General features: G+C 35.9%; 1 protein-coding gene across 3 annotated transcripts in view; it reads left to right on the top strand.

Annotated features, from left to right (window-relative positions):
- Window positions 1-8,850: 8,850 nt before the first annotated feature.
- LOC129901202 (uncharacterized) overlaps window positions 8,851-25,285 on the top strand; it is a 34,775-nt gene continuing 18,340 nt past the window's right edge. Inside the window, exons 1-5 of one of the 3 annotated variants that reach the window (XM_055976336.1) lie at window positions 8,851-8,907; window positions 9,483-9,777; window positions 23,513-24,112; window positions 24,235-24,451; window positions 24,784-25,079. The gene's annotated coding sequence lies outside the window, so the exon portion shown is untranslated. The other 2 variants (XM_055976329.1, XM_055976343.1) reach the window with 2 other exon arrangements.

The raw sequence follows: 25,285 nt of genomic DNA, 5'->3' as shown, positions 1-25,285 counted from the left end.
TTTCAAAGATATTGTATCATCTTTAACTTCGTTATCGACATTGTTTTCTTCAATGATATCTACAATTTCTTCTTAACTCTAAACTTCTGAACATGTATTACCCAAATAATCTAAGAGTTTATTGACTTCCATTTTGTTGTGAAAACTGAGATTATTAACAATGACCTCAAATTCATGAATATAGTTTTCACAAGAGGGTTCATTCAAATTTCTGGAGGTTTCATCCCTCAAACGATGTAATCAAAATTAATAGTTTTCACAAGAGGGTTCATTCAAATTTCTGGAGGTTTCATCCCTCAAACGATGTAATCAAAATTAATCTTCATTAAATTTCATTTTTTTAAACTAATAAATATTAATTTATTAATTAAAAAAATATTTTATAATTTCAATAATATTAATTTAGAGAGATTTTACTGTTAATAATAAATATCTCTCAATTTACTGCACACAACACTAACCATCATTTAGAATGGAAAATTTCTTAGTTTAATTTTGAAATTAAATTTCTACTTCCAAGTAAATTATCTCCTTAATTAAATAATATATTTTTAGGTGATTTTATATATAAGTGGCAAAATCATTTGAGAGATGGCTCCCAAATAAAAGAGGCAAAACCTCGGCTCAATGAAAGGATACTCTTTAGGCCTTCTCAAGCTATGTTTCTTCACAAAGCAACAAACTTTGGCTAATTTTGAGAGAAAATTTGACTTAGAGACCCATTCAAGTTCTCAATTAACAAAATGGCCTCCTACTATTTTATTCAATTTAAAGGGCATAAATTAAGTGAAAGATAATAAATCGGTCCGACAAAGAGGTATAAATTAAGTAAAAGATAATAAATCGGTCCGACAAAAGGTATAAATCAACGTGACAGATCATAAATCGGTCCGACCAAGTCTAAAAGTGGGTCATTTCACTAAGAAAAAAAACTTGAAACCCTTTTAATTAGATAGAAGACTTAAATGGGCCTTTTAATCAAAAGTCCCTAATTTTGAGGGGACTCTTCATTAAAAGGCCTATTTAAGTCTTCCATTTAATTAAAAGGGTTTCAAGTTTTTTTTCTTAGTGAAATGATCCACTTTTTAGATTAGGTAAAAAATTCTAATTTAGTTGTGATTTAGAATTTAATTATTATGTCAGATTAGTACCCATCTTTTATAAACTACAAATTGGTCCAAAATCAACAATAATCAACAAAAACAAGAAAAACCCTCCAAAATTTCCTCCTTTCAACGTCTTTTCTTCTTCTTTCTTCTATTGTTCTTCTTCCACTCTCAATCTACCCTCTGTGCATATGATTGTGTGTTATTGAGGTCCTAAAATTCTTCTCTTTTTTGTGAAGTTGGTTTCAACAAGCTATATTTGGAGAAAGATGATGTTAAAGTTTTAAAAAAATAGTCAAGCTCAATTTAAATCCGATTAAAGACTGCTTTGGAGTAGCATTAGCCTGGGCTTCTGTTAAAACATTGTATCAAGACCTCAGTTTGAAGGTACACAAATGAATTTCATATATTTGTAGAGTTATTATACAGATGGAATCTAGTCTGCAATGGACCGATTGACCATCGATTTGACCGATTATATATCAGTCTTCTATGTTATTCAATAGCTGACCGATCATAGTAATTAGTCCGACAGATTCATTATAGATTTTTTTATTTTTTATTTCCATGTTTGCAATAATGTTTCATTTTACTAGTTTCTAATAACGTTACATTATTTATTGTAGGTAGGTACAAAATCATGACAGGAGTTGTCTTACTTGTTGATTATTTTGGAAAGTGGGTAGATGACAAGAAATCTTGGAGATGGAATTCTCAAAATGATACAGTTCGAACAATGCTTGTGAGCAGTGATGTTACCTTTGATAAATTCATGGAAACTATCATTAGAAGAGGTGAATTGAGTTGCGAAAATAATTCCATTTGTGTCAAGTATATGACTAATGCAGGTGCTTTTTCGAGGGACAAAGCACTGTCAGTTGAACTAAAGAATGATGAAGATGTCCAAATTTATTTGAATGATATAAATGGTGAAGGTGGCAGGCCAATGTTACGAGTTTCCTTGATTGAATTTTTTTTGGAAAACGGTTGTGGTTTGAACAACCAGCAATTTGAGAATGAAAATGTCTGCACACACAATGATGATTTTCATGGAGGAGGAGAGACAAATACTTTTATTGAAACTAATGAGTGTGTAATAGAAGATGTTCTCCTTTGTGAAGTGGAGAAATTTATGGAAACTAATGAGGGTACAATAGAAGATGTTCTCCCTTGCCAAGTTAAGAAATTTATGGAAGCTAATAAGCATATAATAGAATACGTTCTCCCTTGCCAAGTTGAGATAGAGGTTCCACTGGATAACGAAGATGATGATGTTCAGTTGCCTGAACAATTAGAGGATGCAATGATTGGAACACATCATAGCTATATTTTTTCTGATGGCTCGGATTTTCATAAAGGATATAGATTTCTGAACAAAGAAGTCATAGTGAACAAACTGAAACTTGTCGCAATCAGAAAGGATTTCGAGTTTGCTACAAAGAAGTCTAACAAATCATTGGTAAGTGTTGCATGTGTTGAAAAAAGCTACAAGTGGAGGGTTCGTGTTGTTAAGTATATTAGCTCAAATGCCTTTCGTATCACAAAATATGAGCCTAATCACTCTTGTGACTTGAGATCTATATCTGGTAGACATATGCATGCTTCTGCCAGCGTTATTGCAAAATTTATCAAAGAGAGGTTTAGAGAAGGAAAATGTCCTATACCGAAGGAAATAATGAACATTGTGAGTATAGAGTTGGGATGTGATGTTAGTTACTAGACATGATGGAAGGCCAAGCAACTTGTACAAAATATGATATGGGGAACACCAGAACACGGATACGCGGCACTGGAAGCATATCAGTATGAGATTGAAAAAGCAAATGAAGATAGCTTTACGGCTTAGGAGGTTCAAAATGGCAGATTTTTATATTTTTTTGTTGCCTATGGGCCATGCATAAGAGGATTTAAGAACATAAGAAATGTCCTCGCTGTGGATGGGACTTTTTTAATGGGCCAATTTGGTGGTGTAATGCTAATTGCAAGTGGACAGGATAGTGAAAGTTAAATATATCCTATTGCTTGGGCTGAGGTTAACTCAGAGAATGATCTTTCTTGGACTTGATTTTTTTTGTCAATTACTCAATGTAGTGCCAAATACAAATGAGTTATCCATCATATCAGATATAAATGCGAGCATAAAGAAAGCAATTGCTACAGTTTACGATCAAGCTCATCACGGAGTATGTACCAGGCACCTTGGGGAAAATATTCGTACAAAATTTCATGCTGGTTCTTCAATCCTTGGTCTATACTATGACGCATCAAATGCGTATCGAGTCGAAGAGTTCAATGAGTATTTAGAAGAAATTTGACGCAAAGGTTATGGTAATGTTGTTGAATACCTCAAGAATGATGTTGGTTTCGAACGGTGGAGTAGAGTTCATTTTCCAAGAAGAAGGTATGATGTCATGACATCCAATATTGCAGAGTCTGTGAATGCCAAACTTGTAATTGAAAGAGAATTTCCCATTATTGCTTTATTTAATGCAATTCAAAGGATGTTATGTCGATGGTTCCATGAGCGACGTGGTCTAACATTGTGCACGAGTAACTATTTAGCTCCGACGACAAATACTTTAGTGCGAGAAACTAGATGAGAAATAACAGATAAATTATCTGTACAACAACTTCACGTGAATGAGTTTATTGTTCAAGGGTATGGTCAGGACGCAAGAATTAACATCAACGACAAAACATGCTCCTGTAAAGTGTGGGATCTTCAGCAATTGCCTTGTGCCCATGCATTGGCAGCACTCAAAGCTCAGCGATTACCAGACTATGGTGAGAGAGTTTACAATATATGTTCACCATATTATTCGGCAGAATTCCATCGGTTGGCTTATTCAGAGATTATAAACCCCGTTCCTCCAGAAGAGCAATGAGAATGGGCGATAGAAAATATAATTAATCCACCCATTGTGAAGCGTGTGAAAGGCCGAAAATGTAAGAAAAGGATCCCAATAGTTGGTGAAGGTCTTAAAAAGCGAAACAAATATTCTCTCTACAAGCAAGTCGGCCACAAAAAGACTACTTGTCCCGATAACCGTACTTGAACTCTAAATATGCAATTAGTATTTTGTAAATCCTCTTACAAAATGCTAAGTATTTTTTGAATTTTTCATTAGTTTTACTCCTTATTCATCAACTCTCAAGTCAGTACGAAATATCAACATAAAACTAATAAGGAATAAGACGATAAAGAGCGATTGATACCACATCTGGCGGACCAAAGCATCTGCTGTAACAGACAAATCATGTATGTGTCGGACAGATGCTCAATTTATCAGCATTTATATGAGATAAAATTTGATGTTACATTTTTTTTGTGAAAAAGAAAGGAACAATACTACAAACTAAAGCGCAACTTAGACGTACAAGTAAGAAAACAAATATCCGAACTCTATATGCACTAGATAGTGCCTTCACAAAAACAAATAGTCAGTCTTCTTGTAAATTCTCTTATTGTTTCAACTCGAACGATCATGCTAAATATTTTTTGAATTTTTCATTAGTTTTACTCCTTATTCATCAACTCTCAAGTCAGTACGAAATATCAACATAAAAATAATAAGGAATAAGACGATAAAGAGCGATCGATACCACATCTAGCGGACCAAAGCATATGCTGTAACAGAAAGATCATGTATCTGTCGGACAGATGCTCAATTTATCAGCATTTATATGAGATAAAATTTGATGTTACATTCTTTTTTTTTGTGAAAAAGAAAGGAACAATACTACAAACTAAAGCGCAGCTTGGACGTACAAGTAAGAAAACAAATATCCGAACTCTATATGCACCAGATAGTGCCTTCACAAAAACAAATAGTCAGTCTTTTTGTAAATCCTCTTATTGTTTCAACTCGAACAATCATGGTAAGTATTTTTTGAATTTTTCATTAGTTTTACTTCTTATTCATCAAATCTCAAGTCAATACGAAATATCAACATAAAACTAATAAGGAATAAGACGATAAAGAGCGATCGATACCACATCTGGCGGACCAAAGCATATGCTGTAACAGACAGATCATGTATCTGTCGAGCAGATGCTCAATTTATCAGCATTATACAAGATAAAATTTGATGTTACACTTTTTTTTTGTGAAAAAGAAAGGAACAATACTACAAACTAAAGCGCAACTTGGACGTACAAGTAAGAAAATAAATATCCGAACTCTATATGCACCAGATAGTGCCTTCACAAAAACAAATAGTCAGTCTTCTTGTAAATTCTCTTATTGTTTCAACTCGAACGATCATGCTAAGTATTTTTTGAATTTTTTATTAATTTTACTCCTTATTCATCAAATCTCAAGTCAATACGAAATATCAACATAAAATTAATAAGGAATAAGACGATAAAGAGCGATCGATACCACATCTGACTGACCAAAACATATGCTGTAACAGACAGATCATGTATCTGTCGAACAGATGCTCAATTTATCAGCATTATACGAGATAAAATTTGATGTTACATTTTTTTTTGTGAAAAAGAAAGGAACAGTATTACAAATTAAAGCGCAACCTGGACGTACAAGTAAGAAAATAAATATTCGATATCACATCTAACAGACAGATCATGTATCTGTCGGACAATTCATAAATTTGTTAATGACTATAAATGAAATAAATGATGATAGAAAATCTACACTGCAAAACTATTAATGAAATTAAAATAAGTCGAATATTTCCATCAGTGAGAACAAAAGTGGCATAATATAAATATGCTAACTTTTTAAACTTAAATACAGTTCAAGAAAAAATTTAATTAAACCGATTGATCCATACTCTGTCCGACAGATCCAAAAAACATCATAACAGAATTACTAACTATCACCGCCGATTTTTCTCCTTTTATAAGTTTTCATAATCTTCGAAGCCTCCCGGATTTTCTTTTGTTTGAGATCTGTTGCAAAAGGGGAATCATATTTTTGGTTAGTTTTCTTTGTTCTTTTCACCCTTGTAGTACATACTCCCGCCAATTTGGTAGCTTCATCTTTGCCAACCATGTTGCTTTCTTCCTCTTCAAGCTCATCAATTACCTTCTTTTTCAACATATCTGGTTGTTCATCACCCACCTGAAAATTTTCATCATCATACTTTTTTTTGCTTAATTTTTCTATCTGGACATGCAAACCACCCACTATACCACTCAAGTGGTCTACTTTAGCATCGAGACCATCCATTCTTTCATTCAACTTCTTGTTCACATTCTTCATCTCATTAAACATATTTGCACATAATTCAATAAGTTGAGAAAGTTTATCTGGTGAATCACTCAAATTAATATTTTCAGTAACTCCCTTTGATGATTGTCTTTTAATATCAGTTTCACGTCCGTCGTGATCAATAGCTACCGGAATCTCATGCCTTTCGAGAGAAGAGTTAACTAATCGTGTCACAACACTAACTACTTTTGTCAACCGATCTATATTCTCATCCACCTCATCTTTCAAATTATCCCAATTAATCAAATATGAATTTTTTGACTCAACATTAGTAGGAACCAAAGTAGGATGCACCACAACCTATAAGAAAATAAATTGTTAAATAAAAGTACAATAATAAAAACTTCTAAAATGAAATATTGCACCAAACAAGCTTAAGTATTCACCTCTTTATTTTGCATTGTTAATAGCACTGTTTTATAATATGGGGGTGTCTTATTTTTATCGTACCATTGGAGCAATCTTGAAAGTGGCAAGGGAGATTTTATCAATGGCTGTCCAAAAGCCTCTCCTAGTATAGAAATTGCTTCGAAAGCCCACACCTATATTGAAAACAAAAAAAGGTACTAAATAAATATTAGTAGATAAATTTCAGATCGATACATAACTTGTTATGACCAATTAAATTTCAGATCGATACATAATCTGTCATGACCAATTCAATATCTATCTCACCATAAAATTATTTAAGCTTACCATAAAAGCCCAAGGGAATCCTTGCAAGCTATAACCTTTAGATGTGGAATTATTTTCCTTCCATTCTGTAGACTTTTTCTTTAAGTTAACTTTTAGAAGGAACTCAACTGTCATCTCAAAAGAATGCCTACCCCAAGGATATGCATTAAAGTAATCCAAGTTTGTCACCATTTTCATATTCTTTATATCAACAGCTCGCTTTTGATCACCAGCCCATAAAAAAGACTCAACAAATCACACCATAGCGATCTTCAACTTTGTTTGCGCATCAAATATGTCACTCTTTAATATTTTCTTTAAATCATTTCCCGTTAGACTACGATTTTTGTTCAACACTAGATCTAATTTTTTTTTGTCTTTCCTTCATCATATAAAGCCTTACCAGTGGAATTTTTCCACAATTCAGTCCGGTAAACATAACAAACTCCTTCATACCAAATCGAATTAGCTTACCATCAATTATGAACCAAAGCTCCTTTTTCTTTAAGCTTACAATACGTCGTTGTAGAAGATAGTGTACGATTTGGCCACAAAATTTTTTGTTCCAATTCTCTAGGTTCACTTTTAATAAGCAGCCAAAACAACTATTCATAAATTGGTTGTACACTTTTTCCTTCTCCAAGTAATATTGTATAATTTTAACAACATCCCACCTTGATAAAATGCTCACAAGTCCATCAAAGTGATCCTCGTCCTCCAATTCCTTACGCAAACTATATTGGGAGAGGTCTACTGAGGTTTCACGTTCTGGTATCAATAATATTTCATTCTCCTCAGCAGATTCATCCCCATTACTAGATGTCTCAGAAGACTCATTCCCATCACTAACTATTTTAGAAGCATTATCCCCATCACTAATGGTTTTAGAAGACTCATCCCCCTCGCTAGATATATCATGTTCCTGAAGATATTGTAACAAATGTAATATCAATTAGACAAATAAGGAAAACTAAAGATTGGTGTCAATATTTTAAAGGACTGATTGTAAATCGATCCGACCAACTATTAGTCGGTCTATTATATATTTAGAAAATCAGCCTGATTTTTATATTGTTCAGATTAATGTACTATCAATCTCCTGATTTGGTAAACAAAATATTTTAGCCTTTTGGATGATTTTATAAAGCAGATCGATGGTTGATTGAGTAGACTAATTAATAATTGGTCACGTAAATCGTGACAGATCTTTACTTAGTCGGATCAATTTATTATCTGTCACTTTAATTATAGCAATAATGATTCCTTTCTCACTGAGATGAGAAATTTAAGTTGAAAAGCTAAAAAAAATGAAGGTGCACCTGATTCTCTTCTAGCTCGCGGCCACCATTTTTAGGATCGACTCGCACCATAAATTCTTCAAAGAACAAGTAAAAGTTATGATCAAGAAACAACACCCACAAAGAAAAAGCAATTACTTTAACTATAACTTCATATAAACTTTAATTAAAATTGAAAAAATTTCTATTACTATAATGTTTTTCTTTACAAAATAAGATTGATGCTAGAGTTAAGGGAGAGTAGAAAACTTACAATTTAGAAATTCAAGAAGAATACTCAAAAGAGAGTTTAAAAGATGAGTAAATTGAAGCAATCTTTCTTGGCAAGAAGGGAGGAGAAAGAGAGAATGTGGCTGACCGAAGTAAATATTTTTTGAATGTGTAGTCAATGTTACTACTATTAGGTTTATATATTTAATTTATTTATAAATAGGTCCCTAGATTATCTAATATTTTAATTATTGTCTAATTATTCATTAAGTCTCTTTTCTCATTTATTTTGATATATTTTAAATTGAGTAAATAATAGAAGGCCATTTTGTTAATTGGAGACTTGAATGGGTCTCCAACCCAAATTTTCTCAATTTTGAGGTCAGTTACGTGCTTAGTATGTTTTTCTTGAACTCCGGCTTCTTTTTTGCTGCTTGTTTCCTTTTACAACCCTAAGCTACTTGTTGTAAGTGTGATCACTTGATGTCTGCTTAATGCTGGTTCAATATTGTGTGTTTTTGTTCTTGTACTTGGTTAATCTTTGAAAATCAACAAACCCCATTTCGTTTTTCATGTGGGTTTGGGCTTTATTGGTAATTCTTGAAGAAAAATCTGTTCTTTGTAGCTGAGTTGTATTGAGTGTTTTCTTGAATTAAGGTTAGTTTATCTTTGGATTAAGAAAATTCTGTCTGTGTTTCATTTGTAGTTGTGGTTTGATGCTTGTTTTTTCATTGTTTATATGGTCATCAGGAGCTAATCATTGGAAACATATCTTCTTTGTATCTGATGTTCTTAGTTACAATCATTTCTGTTCGGGTCCTAAATTGTAACAGAACTTAGGAGGATTATGTTTGCTCATGACTTTAGCCTAAAATGATTGTTTATATTTCTGGATGAGGGTGTTTAAGAACTGGGTTGTTTTTCGATTAATCCGAACTGTTTCTCTGTGGCATTAGGATGAATACAGATAATCATATATTTAGTTCGTGGGAAGAGCATGTTGTTTCTCAGGGGAAGGGACGTCGTGTTGTGCACTACTACTTGAAGGATACCTCAGAGGAGTTAATCCTTGTTGTTGTGGGTACTGAAAGAAGTTCGATGCACATTCTATATGTTGTCTCAGTCTCTCAGAGGATTTTTTCGATGCTTTTGGGTACACAAGTACCATAAATTCTGAGACAAAGTGGCGTGCAAGAAGTGGAATGGCTGACGTTTTTGATTTCAAAGTATCACCGATCACCACCTTTTCAAGTATGTATAATCATGTTGCAGTCTAAGATTTCAGTTACATGAGATTTGCAGTATTTATTTGTGTACATGTACATCAAATGCTCTCATTTCTAGAATTTAGCATTTCCCGAAGAAGTAATCATAGATTATTGGCTGCTGGTTACACCCGGTCAATCTAGAGACAGCAGATGTCTTATTATCATGTCTAAAAGCAACAATGTCCAAAGTTTATCAATTTGACAGGTTAATACCAGTGTCACTTTTTGTGAACTATTCATCGGCTACAGTGCTTTGCTAATCTAATTTGAAGATGAAAAATCCTTTTTTGATGAGTTTGTAGATGAAAGATCTTATGCTTTGACAGGAAAGAAACTAAATTATGCTGCGATTATTTTTTCCATAAAGAAACCTCCCCCCGTGGATTTTTTGGGGAGGGTGTAGTGGAGATGGTGAAAAGTTATTTCCAGTTCCATTTTAATTTTGTGATTTTTGTTCCCGACTTCAGTTTTCCCTGCACAAGCTGAATTTTCAAGTTAGTTGTGCATCTGGATTTAAACTAGAGTGGTGTACTGATGGTAGTTCTTTGTATCCCAGAGATGGATAATCCTTGCTAGAAGAATAAATGAGAACTTATCCTCCTAAGCAATTACTTCAGTATGCTTTATTTTTGCAAGGAAAGTATACTTTGTGCTTCTTGTTCTAACCACAGTCGCCTGTGTTTTGCTGTACTTGAAAAATGTGCGGCGCACAAGTTTGTGATTTAGTATAATATTTTGAGAATGAGGCCTTTTTCTTTGGCTGATTCAAACATTATGAGTCATTCAATCTTAAAGCCGAAATTACTATGTGATTCGGTCTACAACTGTTCCGTTTAATTGTTGAAGCACATAACAACTTAATATAGAACAATAGTTATGACCAATCCCGTGACGTCTTAACATCAGTTACCATTATATATTAAAGTTGCACCATAACAGTGTAAAAAGACTTTATAAAATCCCAACCAAGCTTAGGCTACTTCTTTACAAGGATCCTATCATATCAACTAGTGATTCAGCCTCCTCAACATAGCTTTCTTTATACCAAAAATGAAACAAAAAAATACAATTCATCTTGATTTTCTGCACAAAATCGTATTTGTCTTCAAAAGCTTCACTTCCCAATAGTCCACCATATACAAGTAGGGACAAGTTTCCAACAATTTTTCTGACTAACTGCCCTGTCTGATTCCAACATTTCAGTAAATCAACACTTGTTGCTGGCATCGACCATCTGATTCCGACCATGTTCAAGAATAGTTGCCATACTTTCCTGTTAACAGGACAATGAATGAATAAGTGGCTTTTATTTTCCCTAGCAGCTCCGCACAAAAAGCATCTAGAACACAATTGAAATTCTCTTCTTTGAAGTTTATCCCGTGTGAGCCTGTGAGGCAAGCATTTCTTCCTAAGAGCCAAGAAAAACAGACCACCTTAAAAGGAGCCTGCACAGGGTATTTTGTCCTGCCCTTGTTAAGAGGCTTTTCTGTACTCTCTTAACTAGGCAATAAACAAATTGTCATATAGATTACGGGTTTCCTCACTATCATCAAGTAACAAAAAAGACGAGATTAACACCCAAGAGTGCGGTCTAGTGGTAGATATAATCGTAAGATTTGTAATATTCGATGAAGACGAGGAGATTAAGGGTGAATGTTATTCATCATGCCAGGATTAAATTATTCGGTTAATTGATATCTGCTCGTCTTTTTTAGGCTATACATCTTACTATCTAACTAAGACAGGTGGATTGCTATTCAATCTTTTAAATTTGAATTTATTCCCTATTATATGAACGATATTCATCATGTTTGCTCAATTTTTGCTATCAAGAATAAATAAATACATTCCCTATTGTCAAGCAAAAGCGATGATTGTAAGCTATGTCCTCCATCACGATCTTAGATGAAAATATCAATGGAATCGTGTGCAGTGTAAACTGTATATCATCTTCGTTCTTAATCAAGACTCATGCTAAGCTCCGTCTAGGAACCTTGTGGTATTAGGAGTAAAGCATCCTGATGTTGGCTCATCTCATTGAGCATGGAGAAGCATTGGGAGCTTCAATTCTTTTCTTCAGAGTTGTTTCTTTTTCCGTCCCCCGTCCCGACATAGCGTTTCTCTTCTGGTTCTTCGGAAAAATCAGCTTACGTCTTCCTTCTTCATTGATTTGGGTGATTATCAACATGTGTAGTAGACTCGAGAGGAAGATTGCTTGAATCGAATATACATTTTGAAATTAAAACATGTAATAATCAGTTGGATTAGAAGCAATTGCTCATGGATCCAATACCCCAATATTTGAACTTAGAGTGCCAAGAAACATTACTACCTATCACTTTTGGAACATTTTAAACCCTTACAGGGAAAAAATGAAATTGGAAAATCCTTTTTAGTTCTTGACATTTTTGAGATATGGAGGTAGAGGGACTTGAAAGAAAATGAATTGGGAATTAAAAAGGAAAGAGGAAGAAGATGAGATCTGAAATTATGAAAAAAAAGAAGAAGATGAGATCTGAAATTGCGAAAAGAAAAAAACTAAGGGAAGAGAGAGAAAGGAAAGATGGGCTAAAATGGAATTTGGGTTATAGCATAGATCGAGTTAAATATAAAGGACATGAGTTAAATGGTTGGGGGGGGGGGGGTTAATTTGACGACACGTGATAAATTTGATATTTAAAAGTTAAAAAAAAATTGGCTTATAAAATAGGATGTGTTGTTGTTAGATATGGCATTTTATACCTTATTAACCAGTGGCATGAATAAGCCATAGTAATAGTGATCATAGCAAAAGTAGTTCCTAATTTGTTTGCTATAAAGACATCAACAACAAATAATTAAAAGAAATATAACTACAATATAATAGTGCAAAACTACAGAGAAATTCTTTGGCTACCACTATGGAAGGCTATATGCAAGAGAGTGTTATAATATCTACTAAACTTCTACCCTAATTCGTGGCATCCACAACCTTCTTGTCACACTCCGAGCCTACACCCTGGACGTGACCGACACTCGAAAACCATTACTGGTCCCAAGCTGAACCACTTGGCCTGTCTAACTCACTCAGTGGAAGACTTTAACTCATAAAATAGTTCGGATGGGCAAAATGATACAATTTCAAGTCATAAACTGTATATCAGCTAAAACCCAAATTTCGGATTCCATAACAATAATCAATCATTTCAAATCTCCAAACCCATCATTTCACCCAAACCATAACATACTATATACAATAAGTCATCATTCCGAGCTAAGTCTGATAAAAGTAAATCATAACCTACCTCGTAGGCCGAGCAACGTTCCACACATACGTACACAGACATAGACAAAGAGTAGTTCTCCTAGCAGCGTCATAGTTCAATTCCAAAGGAGGAATTTTATCCTTGATAAAAGCGCAGAAACTCTTCATAACTGTTAGGGACCAAATCCATTCCATTAGCTCAAAATCCCAATTGTTATTATCACTACTCAATGATGGTTTCCCCTACCTAAATTCACATTTGGAGGATCAATAGTGGTGGTGATGAGGTGAAAATAGCGATGAGAAATGATGATGAGGTGAAGAAAATAGCAGAAAATACTTCAGTTGGAAAGTCGGAGGAAATCACGCCCGTTAGATGTTAAGGATTACGAGGACTTGGGGTTGATAATAGATTTGGAGGAATTAGGGAAAAATAGTTTTGAAAATGCTAGTATTGATTTTTTAATGCTCCAGAAGTAAAATTAGGTACGGGAGAATCATCACTGAGTGGTGATAATTTCACTTCTGGAGCATTAAAATCAACCTAGTATTTTCAGAATTACTTTCCACTAATTCCTCTAGATCTATAATCAATCCCAGCTCCTCTTAACCTTTAGCATCCAACAACGGGATTTTCTCTGACTTTCCAACAAAACTATTTTCCGATATTTTCTTCACTTCCTCCTCATCATTTTTCACCTCAATCTTCACCTCATCACCACCGGTATTGATCCTCCAGAAGTGAAATTAGGTAGGGGGATCATCATTGAGTAGTGATAGTAAAAATTGGGATTTCGAGCTCATGGAATGGATTTGTTACCCTAACAGTTATGAAAAGTACATGCGCTTTATTTGTTTTTTTTTTCTTTTGAGGAAATTGAAAATTAAATATTTTGATTTGCGATATGAAAGTAGAGGGAATTGAAGGAAAATGAATTGGAAAGAAAGAAAGAGAAAATCAATGAAATTGAAAAAACCCTTTTCGGTTCTTGTGTTTTTTTGGGGATATGAAACTGAAAGCAATCGAATATACTAACATTAATCGTTTAGAGGGGAAAACATGAAATTGGAAAATCCTTTTCAGTTCTTGACTTTTTTGAGATATGGAGGTTGAGGGATTTGAAAGAAATGAATTGGGAATTGAAAGGAAGAGAGGAAGAAGATGAGATCTGGAATTGGGAAAAGAAAAATATAAGGGAGAGAGAGAAAGGAAATATGGGTTAAAATGGAATTTGGGTTATAATATGGATTGAGTTAAATATAAAGAAATGAGTGAAACGGTGTGCGGGGTTTAATTTGACGACACGTGGTAAATTTGGTATTTAAAAAATAAAAAATTGGTTTATAAATAGGATTTGTTGTTGTTAGTTATTTCATTTTATAGTCAATTAATCAATGGCGTGAAACGTCATAGCTCTAATGATTGTAGCAAAAGTAGTTCCTAATGTTTCTGCTATAAAGGCTGAGAACAACAAACAAATAAGAAATTGTCAAGCAAAATATATTCCTAAGACTGCGAAATATATTTCTAAAGAAGAAAAGTAACTACAACAAAATAATGTGCAACAGCCACATACGCAGGAAACGGTCCTCTATGGCAAATTGGAAACGGCTAATTAAAGTACAAGAGAAAATAGATAGTAATAAAAATCAAAGTACAAGAAACTGCAGGAGAAATACTACGGCTACCACTATGGAAGGATATGCAAGAGAATGTTCTACTAACTATGAACCTTCTTCCCTAATTCGTGTCTTCCATAACATTCTATAAGGTCATGTCCTCGGTAAGCAGCAACTACATCATGTCCTGTCTAATCACCTTTCCCCAATATTTCTTCGATCTACTTCTACCTCTACTGACACCATCCATAATTCCTCACATGGGCATCCGTGCATCTTCTTTTTACATGCCCAAAATATCACAGTCTCGCTTCCTTCATCAGACCCTCCATCGAGGCCACTCCTAACTTGTTTCAAATATCTCCATTCTTAATCTAATTTCTCATTGTAACATTCTCATTTCCGCAACTTTAATCTTCTGAACGTGAGAGTTCTTGACTAGCCAACACTCCGCCCCATATTGCATAGTTGGTCTTACTATCACTCTGTAGAACTTGCATTTGAGTTTTTGAGGCACTTTTATCACATAATACTCTTGATGCGAGCCTCCATTTCATCCATCCAACAACAACATGATGTATGACATCATCATCACTCTGCCAATTCCTTGGATAATAGACCCAAGATACTTGAAACCTCCTTTCTTTTGAATGACATGTGCATCAAGCCTCACTTCTACTCCACCTTCATATTAACATACCAATAAATTTAAGCACTTCAATTTAAAATCTTAAGGTAAATAGTGCAGATTCTAGAGCATTTACAAACTCGTAAAACCTAATCGAAACTTATCACAAGTGAAAGAATGTTGTAATATAAAAACCCTAAACTCTCTAACACAATTAAATATGTATAAACCCCTTTAAAATGTTCTCAACTTGATGTAATACACTATAAATCTCTATAATAATACAACAAATTTTGTGTGTATTTGATTTTGAATTCATTTCACATGTGAGAAAGGTAAAAATTGAAAATGCAATATTTTGCTAAGTACTATCTTCTATCTTCTATCTTCTTTGACTTGGAATACATTTCAGATGTGGAAAAGGTAAACATCAGATCAAGGAAAATGCTATAGTAGCCTTGAACTGTTAATTGCCATTTAGTATTTCCAAACCAACAAACAAAATATATGGTTTGTGTAAAATGCTTTTTTTTCCCCACAGATCTCCAACTGTTTTAGAATTTGTTTAAAAAGAAAAACTAAATAATTCATTGTGTTTCCTTTAAGTCAATTGATTTTATAGTTCCTCAAATACAAAATAGATGAAAACTTTTTGAAATTACTGCACTGCTTTTTTATTGTGTACTTACACCTTGAATTTTGTTTTCTTGGAGTCGAAGAAATCCTAAACTTTCTTCGTCTTTTTTCAAATTGTAAATGACTATGTGACCACTTCCTAGTTCCAAATAGCCCAGCCCTAGTGCAAATATAGTAGGATAAACTGCGTAATCTAGACCCTTCCCTAGACCTCTCGCACAACGAGAGCTTAGTGCACTGGCTTCCCTTCTTACAGAGTTTATATCCTCGATTCATTCATCTAATAAGTCATATATAAAATGCATAATTTTGATTTTAAAGGGAGATAAAAAAAGGGTACCAAAAGGTTCATCTTTATTGCTTATAAGTATGTTTTTCCCTATGGCGTAAACTCAATTTCTAACTTTGTAAGGGCCTATGAGTTAGAAGTGGTGAAAAAGATTGGTCCTAGTAAAATAATGAAGTGTTTGATTTTGGGATTCAGACCCAATTAGCATCCGGTTAAAAGGGAGAATGCGTATGAAAGGTGGGGTTATGCCTGTTATGAAGAAAATGTTTGTTCCTATCATCTTCTTCTAGAGTAGCTTCTCATCCCCTACTTATCTATATCCTTAGTTTCTTGTTATTTCAGTATTTTCTATTGTAAGTCAGTGGTTTAAGTATTGCCGTTGTAATTTGGCTATTAGTAAACAACAACAACAACATACACAGTGAAATTCCACTAGTGGGGTCTGGAAAGGGTAGAGTGTACGCTGACTTTACCATTGCAAATGACCCTTGGCTTAAGTGCATCAAACCAAAGTAAAAAAAGAAGAACAATGAAGAAAGCATAACAATTAATACAAAAAGCAGTGTAGACCTTACAAGACAGAAACAATTGCAACAACATCTATTTTGCTACCAGTGATTATATAATACTTGAATAGTTGTGTTGAGAATTCTGATTTGTTACATTGGTGCTTTCATCGGACTCCAACAGCGGCGATGTTTCTACCTAGATTCAGTGGTGACGGTAACCCAGAGAGCTGGATTTTTCGGGCCGAGTTGTACTTCACATACCTTGGCTTCGAAGAGATGTACTGGCTACTCTTCTGTCGTGAATCGAGTTGGATCCTTAAGGGCCTATGGGCTAGAATTGGCGAAGGAGACTAATTTAGTTGGGATTATGGTGTGAGTAAAATGTTGGAGAGTTTTATTTGGGATCCAGGCCCAGTTAGCAACTAGTTAAAAAGGATTGTGTATTAGAGAGAGGAGTTCTATGCATATTATGATCCTAGTTCTTACTTTCAATATTTCAGCATTTCCGTTTGGGCCTTTTGCCTTTTGAGTTGTTGCATTTACTTTCTGGGATTGTAATTGAACTTTAGCCTTATTAATATAGTTGAGAAACCGGTTACTGTCACCATTTGATTTTAGTTCATTACATTGGTGCTTTCATCCATTGGATTCCAACAGCGGGGATGTTTCTACCTAGATTCAATGGCAACAACAACCCAGAGAGCTGGATTTTTCGGGCCGGGTTAACAAAAACAACGACATACCCAGTGAGATCCCACAAAGTGAGGTCTGGGGAGGGTAGAGTGTACGCAGACCTTACCAGTACCTTGTGGAGGTAGAGAGGTTGTTTCCGAAAGACCCTCGGCTCAAGTGAGATTTTCTTCCAATTCCTTCTTTCTACCTTGTTGGTGAAGCTCTTGCCTGATTCGATGGGTTATTTCGCCACAAGCTAATTTTGGATTGGAAGCATTTCAAGGGTAAATTTTCTTAGCCGTTTCAACAAAAAACCAGCAGACGATGTTGTGGGGCATCTTAGCTAATTCATCACAGGTTCATTTTTGACTGCGTTAATTCTGTCCCTATGGTTTCACAATCAGTTGTGGTTTCTCTCAGTCATTTTCCGGCATCATCTGCCCTTGATTGTGCCTATGATACTGGCAAATCAATCGCGGACCATGTGTTTGATAAATTGCCAGAGGGGTATAAAAATGTGGATGCCTTGGCATTGATTACTAGAAGTAATACTTGGACTGAAACACTTGAAGACAAGGACTCACCTCATACTGGGAATGCAAAGTCAGTAGAGGGAGCGAATTTGGTATCAGAACCTTTTTCCATTGCTGAAGATAAGGTATTCCACGAATTTTCACACACAACAGTGAGCTCTAAAATTCATGATCTTAACACTATTGTCCACGAAGGAGAAAAACTTTGCTACTACACTAGCAAAGGGTAGATGTCAGCTTGCAAACCAAGGTGCCTACTGCGGTGTTAGATGAAACGAAAGAATCTAATACTGATGAGGAGGACAAGATACTGTAATGTTGAATGTGAGTATGCGAATTGCTGCAATCAAATATCCATTTGACGGTGTCTTATGGCATCACACTATTCCTTGTTTGCATAATTCTCTTGAAGAAATGTGGTGGTGGCTGGTGGGGGAAGGGGGTCCAACAAACTAGAGTGCCGCCTTACCTTGACTTTATCTTACACAAATGCAATTGGGTTGATACAGGGCAGGAGTGTAATCTTCCTAGTTTCTTGTCGTCTAACTCGAGAGGCTGTGCTAGTGAGGAGAAAATACAGGAAGTACTCCGGGCAATTGTTGTAAGTTCCTCCAAGCAATCACCATATACTTGAGCTGTTAGGCTCTTGTTTTCTATGTTTGGTCTAGTCCATAAAGCAAGGCTGACTTCGTCGTATATTGTCTTTGATCCTGATCCTTATCTTGATTATGTTGCGATCTATGCACAGACTCTAATTTTGGAGATGGAAAATCTGTGGAGGAGGGTGCCGCCACAGTACTAATTGATTGTCCAGGTGCGAATTTTCCTGTTGGGCAAGTACTCTCAGGGCAAATTGGTATCACTTTCTACGTTTGCAATAGACTTGTACAACCTGACGAGGTTCCTGTGGAATTTTGGAAGAGCGCGAGCTCGGTAGGTTTGGAGTGGCTGACTAGGCTATTTAATGTCATCCTAAAGACGGCAATGATGCACGAAGAATGGAGGTCGAGCGTAATGTTCCCCTTTACAAGAACAAGGGTGATATCCAGAGCTGCGACAACTATAGAGGTATCAAGCTGTTAATCCATACTATGAAAGTGTGGGAAAGAGTGGTGGAAATAGGGTGAGGAGAGAAGTGTCTATTTCAGATAACCAGTTTGGATTTATGCCGGGACGCTCAACTACAGAAGCCATCCATCTTATGAGGAGACTGGTGGAGCAGTATAGGGAGAGGAAGAGGGACTTGCATATGTTATTCACTGACCTAGAAAAGGCTTACGATAAAGTTCCACGAGAGATACTGTGGAGATGTCTGGAGGCTAAAGATGTACCGGTGGCGTACATTAGGGTGATCAAGGACATGTATGAGGGTGCCAAAACCAATTTGGTTTGAAGACAAGGTAGGAGTGACCTCGGTGGAAGACAAGATGCGGGAAATGCGACTGGGATGATTTGGGCATGTGAAGAGGAGAGACCCAGATGCCCCAGTGCGAAGGTGTGAGAGGTTGGCTGTGGATGGTTTCAGAAGAGGAAGGGGTAGGCCGAAGAAATATTGGGGAGAGGTGATTAGACAGGACATGGCGCAACTGCAACTGACCGAGGACATGACCTTAGATAGGAGGGTGTGGAGGACCAACATTAGGGTAGAAGGCTAGTACATAGTCACGGTAGTCTATCGTATTAGTAGACGCTTTAGCACACTATAATTTCTTGTTCTCTGATGTCTGCTATTATCTATTACTTTCTGTACTTTCCGTATTTTCCGTCCTTTGGTTACTCTATTTTATTTGTAGCTCCCCTGTTATTTGCCGTATCATATCGCTTTGAACTTATTAACCTCTTAACTTCTTAGCCTTATCTAACACCTTTTTATGCTTTGTTTTATGCTTTATTGAGCCGAGGGTCTCTCGAAAACAGCCGTCCTACGTTGGTAGGAGTAAGGTCTGCGTACAATTTACCCTCCCCAGACCCCACGTTTTGGGATTTCACTGGGTTGTTGTTGTTGTTTGATATATTTTATATCTTAGATAATTTCAAGACGTTAATGCAGTTTGCGCTATTTTAAGAAGATCCACGACAATCTTACTTCATGCTTCACAATTTGGTTTGTTATTGCGATTAAGAAGCTCATTATGTCTAGGTATTGGGCTGCTATAAATAGAAAGCTATAGTATAAATGGTAAAGGAGAATCCTATAGGAAAAAGATTAGTATTTTTTAATTCGCAATGTTGTGAATCTATTTAAATTGTATAGGACTCTGCATATGTGAATTTTGCATTTTGCAATACATCTCCGGTCCCAAACCCGAATAATAGAAGAGCCAAAGAGGGTTGTACTAGGTGGAGGAAGAGTTCAAAACAATCAGCCGAAATGAATCCTTTGAATATTGGATTCAAGTCTGTATAGAGGTGAATTGATATATAGGATTCATATAGGTCATTTCCCTGCCCTTCTTCGAGAAAAAGCATAAAAAAAGGGAGAGGGAGAAGGAGACTCCAAGGCAGAGCCAAGATTTTATGTTTGTGGGTCCAGGATTCTAATCCTTTTAATTTATTGAGTTCTAAATTAATAATTTATACATAGTGAATGAATATTTTAAGGCAGATATAGGGTTTGAACCAAAGCTTTTGGGTTTAGCCGAACCCGTAACCGAAACTTTAGTTCCTCCCCTGGAGGGAGTTTCATCAGTACTTAGATACTAGTAGGGCTCATACTATTTTAGTTGATGTTTTGGACATAAAAAATGTGAAATTTGAAAAAAGAAGGTAGTATTTGAAAAAAGGCATAATACATAAATTAACCTCTAAACTTGGCTTCAAATTTTAAGTATGACCTCCAACTTTCATAGTGCACAAATAGGCACTTTAACTATCCAAAACTTGAACAAATAGACACATTCGTCCTACATGGCATCCTACATGACAATTTTGTATCCTACGTGGTGTCCTACGCGTATTGTGCCACGTAAGACATGTGTGTCTATTTGTTCAAGTTTTGGATAGTTAAAGTGTCTATTTGTGCACTATGAAAGTTAGAGGTCATACTTAAAATTTGAAGCCAAGTTTAGGTGCCAATTTATATATTATGCCTTGAAAAGAAGTTGAAAAGTAGTAATTGGAAATTGGAGTTGTGTTTGGACATGAATACAACTTGGAAAAATGTTGAATTTTTGTTCGTTATTTGGAGTGAAAATGTGAAAACATGTATATTCTAACAATTCTATGTCCAAACATGATTCCAAAATATAATTCCGGGAAAAAGGTGAAAATTATCATGGCCAAAAAGGCCCTTAAAGACTTGGAGGGACAATGTTTGAAAGAATAGCTAAAGGGGGAACTTCAACCACTTAATTAGTTTCGAGGTAATAGTTTCATTCTACATCTATGCCATCCCCCCCCTCCCCCCCCGATAAAGTCTAGAATGTACAGCTTTCTTTTCCCGATACATCAATTTTAGCTCTTTGACAGAAAAGGGAAAAGGGGGTTTACCGTTCTTGGCCTTTTATTTAATCAGTTCTTGCTCTAATTGATAGGCAAGATAACCGATGAAGAATGTATCGTGTTGATGCTATTCTCTTTTATTTTTCTTGATAGCATTTATAAGTCTTTTGTGTGGGTTTCACATAAAAGTTGATGGCATCCTTGCTCTAACGTGCAAGGCGCAGTCTGTAATGTACTCGAATGACGTGAAGGAATTTGTAATAGGAAAGGGGAATTTTATTATGTAATCACTTCAAGACAATTACCACCGGAACTGTATGAACTGAATTAAACCTAACTAATCCTCCATAGTTGGCATGAAACTGCTATAATTGTCCCGTGAAGAAGAAGCGAAGAGAGAATATTGGTAAAGAGAATTTTGAGAGAAGAATTACCAGTATTTTCGTAACTGCCTAACCCTGATTCTCTTAGGATATTTATCAGCTCCTTAAAAACTTGAGAAATCCTGTGTGTTGATCTTATTTGGGATTAGAGATCCTGATTGTTGGTTTTATTTGTTTACATCTAATCTCGGCCATTGAAGATCCTTCTCATTAAATGTATGTCGTCATCTCCCGTGTCCACTTGTAATCCCCAATTCAACCTTTATTACTCATTGAACCCATCGCCTCAATTCATATCCCTAGCTTCTCCTTTCGTGACCATTACAATCCTCACTCCTTCAAATTGACGACCTCAAGGTCGTATTGAGAAACAAACCGGGGAAATGGGTTGCGTATGTACACCCAATCTTCCCATGTGGCTTCATCGGGGCTCAGATTAGCCCAGTGAACCAGTACGTGAACCTCGACAGTTTTATTCACTTTCGAGACACACCATCGGAGAATTGCCAATGGTTCCACCAATAGGCGACCTTCAGCGTCGCAAGCAGGAGTTGTTTCTGTGCGGTGATGTCCGGATCAACTCGAAGCTTCATTTGAGACACATGGTGGTAGCTCTAATTGGTTAGCAACCTACCTGACTCCTTCTAAAACTATATAGGGACCGTAAAATTTAGCACTTGGCTTGAGGTTTCACCTCACCTCTATTGATGATTGTCGGTATGGCTGAAGCTTGAGATAGACTTTATCTCTTACCTAAAGAGTTCTTTTTGAACGTTGTTTGTCAGCATAGAATTTCATATGCAATCGGGCTATCTGAATGAGAAAGGGGTTCAAGCAAGGAAATAATCTTGGAGGTGCGACGCTTCCTTGGGGAAAGAGAAGGTCAATTGGCCCTTAAGTGGCATGGTGGGGGCAAGGGAGCCGAAGGTCTATTGGAAACATGTCGCTCTATCTCTACGAGATAGAGTTAAAGGCGGTGTGGGATTACACTGGGTATGTTGTTGTTGTTGCAATGGGGGAGTTTTATGTAGCATTCAACGAATAATGAAGTCATCCTTCTCACAAAATTAATAATAATGAGGTAACAAAATGTCTGATTGTGATCTTGCTGCTGTTTGACTGTCATCTGTTGCATTTCCAAATAGGATCGAATCTTTAATAGACCTATTTGATCAGTAGAGTCTGCCCTTTGTTTCTTACTCCATTTTAGAATTTCACTTGAACAAATAAACTTTTCTCTTTTATTTTTATTTATGTTTCGATGTTGCAAAGATCTATTGTGTTGAATGTGCAGTATGCAGTGTGGATCTTCCTTTTATCTTTTTCTCCCCTTTTCATTTTCCCCTTATGCATCTATGTGTGATCCTTATTATCATGCATGTTTGGTGATCTTATTAATATTGATGCATTTTTCAACTTCCTCTGTATGGTTTGCATTTATGACATTGGTGTATATGTTCTGTGTTTTGCTTTGATGTTCATATCAATCCCAATTAATTACTAGCCAATTTTAGAGTATATTTTCTTTAAAGATATGTAGGCCAGGCGGCTGAACTTTTTTGAATTAAGTTCTCCAATTGTAGCTCGGGATCAATTATACTGGCCTTTGGTTTGATGTACTTGGTAAATGTTGTCATAATATTGTTGCCATATTTCAACAATGAATTCTTTACTTTTCTTTATGGTTATATGTACATGAAGAATTTAAAGCTTATGTGCTCATAAATATTAAGATTACACCTGATAGATGATCTACCCCATAGCTGCCTATGGAATTGTAGGTCTTGAATGTCCTTATTTTTAGCTGAGATCATGAGGACATCCTTGTCAGCTTTCATGATCTTCTTGATCGGGAAAGGGGAAGTAGGTGGTTCTTAAAATCATTAACCTGCTCCATTTCCTGCCGCTGATAAGTCCAGAACATCTACAACTGCTCTTCCTGCTGCTCAAGGAGATGCTGCGTTGGGCACCCAGCGCACTGACCCGCCGATTTCTCAGAGTTGTTTTCCATGGCGTTTTGGACGAGAGGGGCGATATGTAAGTCTATCCTTGTTAGAAGTATTGGTGAGAGTGGCCATTCTGGTATCAGAAAGTCAATTCATGGTAACCAGATAGCAAAAGCCAAACCACAAACTTATGCAAAGTTAAAAATAAAATTTCCAAGCATAGGGTCGGTTGGAATTCAGCTCGTTGAGCCTCAATATAAGCTGTCTTTTGAAGTTGGTGACAACTTAGAGGTTCTTTGCCGTGATAGTGGCATGAGAGGCTGCTGGTTCAGGTGTTAGGTCTTACAGGTATCACAAAAACGTCTGAAAGTTCAATATCATGACATCCAGGATTGTGATGGTCTTCAAAAGCTCGAGGTACCTTAACCACTGCGACTATGACTTAATTTTATATACTATAACTAATGATCTACTTACGTATATTGACTTGTCCATTCTCCCTTCACCCTGTTTCTTCATCACCTTTGCTTGATTTATAGGAATGGATTCCTTCCTACAGAGTTGCAGGCTCTGATAAATTGGGCATGAGATGCACAGGACGCCTCACAGTTCGGCCCCGGCCTCTGGAGGATTCTTCTGACTATTCTTTTGAAGTAGGAGCTGCAGTTGATGCTTGGTGGTCTGACGGGTGGTAGGAAGGTGTTGTTGCTGGATGTGATGTCTCTGGAAGCCGTCATCTTAAGGTTTACTTCCCTGGTAAGAAATAACAGTCCCCAAAAACTAAGAAGTTAAAATAGAAATAGAAAACAAAAAATAAAAGGAGAATTCTTGCTTGTCGGTTGATGCATAGCAACTTCGCGAAAGGATAACTCAACTGCCAATGGATGCGAAATTGGAGTCTAATTATTTTCAATTCTTACTTGAACTCATATGTCTAAGCTCAGCATTGTCATAAATTGGCTTTCTAACTCATCAGTGGAAAAAGTTTTAAACAGTAGGCCTAGTTTCTGGCTAATTGTCTTGGATTTTTAGTGATTGATGTTGCTCATGGCCTGATGCCCCAAGGTTTTTTTTTATCTCAATAACAGGTGAGAACATATTATTGGAGATTCAAAGGAAGAACGTGAGGACTTCAAGAGATTGGATAGATGACAAGTGGATTGCAGTTAAGGGAAAGAAAGACATAAAGTCGTTCATAAGCTCAAGTTTAACTGATGAATCCAAGTGCAGTATCAAAGAACTGGGAACTGCAAAAAGCAGATGGCTCCAAAGCTTGTGGCATCTGAAGACAACAAAATGGCGTCAACTTCTAAATACTCAGTGGAGAAGCAAGACACTGATGTGCTTAAACTGAAAAAGCGATGGTGGATTGATTTTCTTGCAGGTAACAAGAACTGATTTCAGACAATTCTACAGGTGATAATGCTGGCGTCTAGCAGTCGTTAGTTCTTTTCGATAATTCTGAAATACTTTTGGCACTGTGGGTAAATTTTGACTTGTAAGTAACTTTAAATGGTGCTCGATTTGCCTTTGTAAATGTATAGGTCTTTGACAAAAAAACATGGAAAAGGCATCTTATAGAGCTATAGG

The sequence above is a fragment of the Solanum dulcamara genome, chromosome 1 (genome assembly GCF_947179165.1).
Source record: "Solanum dulcamara chromosome 1, daSolDulc1.2, whole genome shotgun sequence".
NCBI classification, from domain to species: domain Eukaryota; kingdom Viridiplantae; phylum Streptophyta; class Magnoliopsida; order Solanales; family Solanaceae; genus Solanum; species Solanum dulcamara.
The sequence above is the reverse complement of the archived record's forward strand: the minus strand, read 5'-3'. Positions and strand labels throughout refer to the sequence as shown.